This window comes from Amphimedon queenslandica, unplaced genomic scaffold (genome assembly GCF_000090795.2).
Source record: "Amphimedon queenslandica unplaced genomic scaffold, v1.1 AMPQUscaffold_12684, whole genome shotgun sequence".
In the NCBI taxonomy this organism is placed as follows: Eukaryota; Metazoa; Porifera; class Demospongiae; order Haplosclerida; family Niphatidae; genus Amphimedon; species Amphimedon queenslandica.
The window spans coordinates 4,900-7,224 of NW_003547080.1; the positions used below are offsets into that span (position 1 = coordinate 4,900).

Consider the following 2,325-nt stretch of genomic DNA (forward strand, 5'->3'; position numbering starts at 1 on the left):
ATATACATTTTGCTTTATTATAATATCAAGAGTAGATAATAATTAAAGGAGAGTGTCCTACTGGCTATAGGGTCTGCTTCATCACGGCGTAGAATTGAAGAGTCAAATTCAGGTTATTTCTGTATTTTCATTGAGTTTGAGTAGTTATTGCTAGTTATTTTTGAATAACTACTCAAAAATACTGAAAATATCCTGAATGTGACTCTTCAATTCTACGCTGTGATGAAGCAGGGGGTATAGGCACAGTAGGACACTCTCCTCTAATTATTATCTACTCTTGATAATATTCTATAATATATTAATACATGTACCAGCTAGGTTCTGCTTTAAATAAATTAGAGGTGGTTGGAGACTAATATTGTTCCTTTTAAATTTATGTACACCATACTAGTAGACTACAATATCATGCTTTATGTATGGTTATTAGTATTAATTGGATGGTTGGTCTAAGTGATGAACTGGTTGGTTCATTTGTTGAGGTGGTTGTCCCGACCACCCCCAACCACCATAGGCAGAACTATGATGTACATGTACATGTGTATATGTAATAAAAACCAAGAATCACACTGCATGATAATTACATATTAGGATTCATTAACAATAAGCTAGTTGTTTATTGGTTAATCTAATTCACATCTCAGTAACAATTTATCAACAATTACTACATGGTGCAACATTTGTTACTTCTCTCTAAAATACATGTGCAAGGTAAGTCCATTAAGAGGGAAATTTTAAAGGAAATTTCAGCTAACCAACAGATCAATTCGTCATCTTAAAACTGCTAACTTGAATCTATAAATCATCCAAGTACAAGCACATGTACATGTATGGTACTTTACAAAACTAACTGCTACAGGACATCCTTCAAAAGAAAGAGATAAGACAATCGTACAATCATAAAGATCAAAGGTATCAAAGGTGCCAAAATTTAATCAGACCATGTACATACAATGTAAGATGCAATGGCATACATGAACAGTATTCATTATTGCAGTTTGTATAGTACAGTTTTCTTACTCTTCCAACAGCACCGAACGAGCCTTCTGCCAAGTCCTCGTATCCCTTCACCTCCAGCCCCGGGCAGATCTCGTGCGAGTACTTCTTAGCATCGTAGAGAAGAAACCCGACCAGGATAGCCATTACCATGACCATGAAGAAGACTATGCTGCTGTAAATTAGGCCGCCTTGACTGAAAGCGTAAGGTAGGGCGAGGGTTCCAGCACCAATACAAGTCGTGAGGAGGTTAAAGATGGAGGAGAATATGGTCCCTTTTGAGGAATACCTCACGCAAGAGGAGAAAGAGCAAACACTTTCCTCTTCCATAGCCATGGTCTCCCTCATACTGAATGCTCGTGATTTCCGGATATTCCCGTATACTCAAACATTAATGTTTGACCACACAAAGTAATGGCTCCAAATTAATTAATTCTTACTACATTTTAAAATTTTATAAAAAAGAGAAAAAAAGATAGAGAGAGAGAGGTATTTCACAAGTCTGTTTTGTACATATGTGTGTATCAATCCATTTGTAAAATGTCAAGGAGACAATTTGATGAGAAGAAGAGAGATTTTAATTCTCTTCTTTCTTGATTTTGACAGTCTTTCAGTGTGAAAGGTCGTTAGCATCAAATTTCGCTTGATCGTAGAGCTCTGCCGTTATAACACGACCACCGAACCACCTCCCATTTAGTGACTTGACAGTACTCTCAGCTTCTACAGAACAAAAAAGAAGCAGTTATTATTAAATTATTATTTAATTAATTTCGACTATTTCCTTCTTTGCTTTCCAAATAAAACTTGGCAAGTAGGATTTGGCAAAATCTGAGCCATTTGCAATGATCCAAAAGTCAACCATACAAAAGCAGAGTTGAAATTTTAGGAGTTTTAAGATGCCGTATAGCTTGAAATTTTCGTGGAATGTAAATTTCGTGATTTTCGTGGTTATGGGCTGCCCACGAAATTTAAACCCACGAAATCATTGAAGTGCCATCCCCTTACAGGCTATGTAAACTGTCAACCACGAAAATTAAACCACAAATTGCCCCACTAGGAGCAAACCACGAAAATATCCGACCCAAGAAAATATCAAGCTATACGGTGTAAAAATCATCAAAATCTTATTAAACTTAACTTAGTGTGCAGGTATGCAAATACAATTATTAAACACTATACATGTACATGTACATGTACAGTGAACATGTAGTATTTCTTGTTACCTGTTGGTTTAGCAAACACAACAAATATCTTGACAATAATATCAGCATCAGTCTCCAGCCCTTGCTTCTCCTGGTATATCAGTACTTTATTAACAGTACCATACCTGGA

General features: G+C 36.1%; 1 long non-coding RNA gene across 1 annotated transcript; it reads right to left on the reverse strand.

Annotated features, from left to right (window-relative positions):
- Positions 1-1,433: 1,433 nt before the first annotated feature.
- LOC109587105 (uncharacterized) lies at positions 1,434-2,319 on the reverse strand. The gene is made up of 2 exons (XR_002187394.1): positions 2,217-2,319; positions 1,434-1,713 (listed from the first exon to the last, which is right to left on the reverse strand). It is a non-coding gene; the product is annotated as an uncharacterized LOC109587105 (long non-coding RNA).
- Positions 2,320-2,325: the final 6 nt, after the last annotated feature.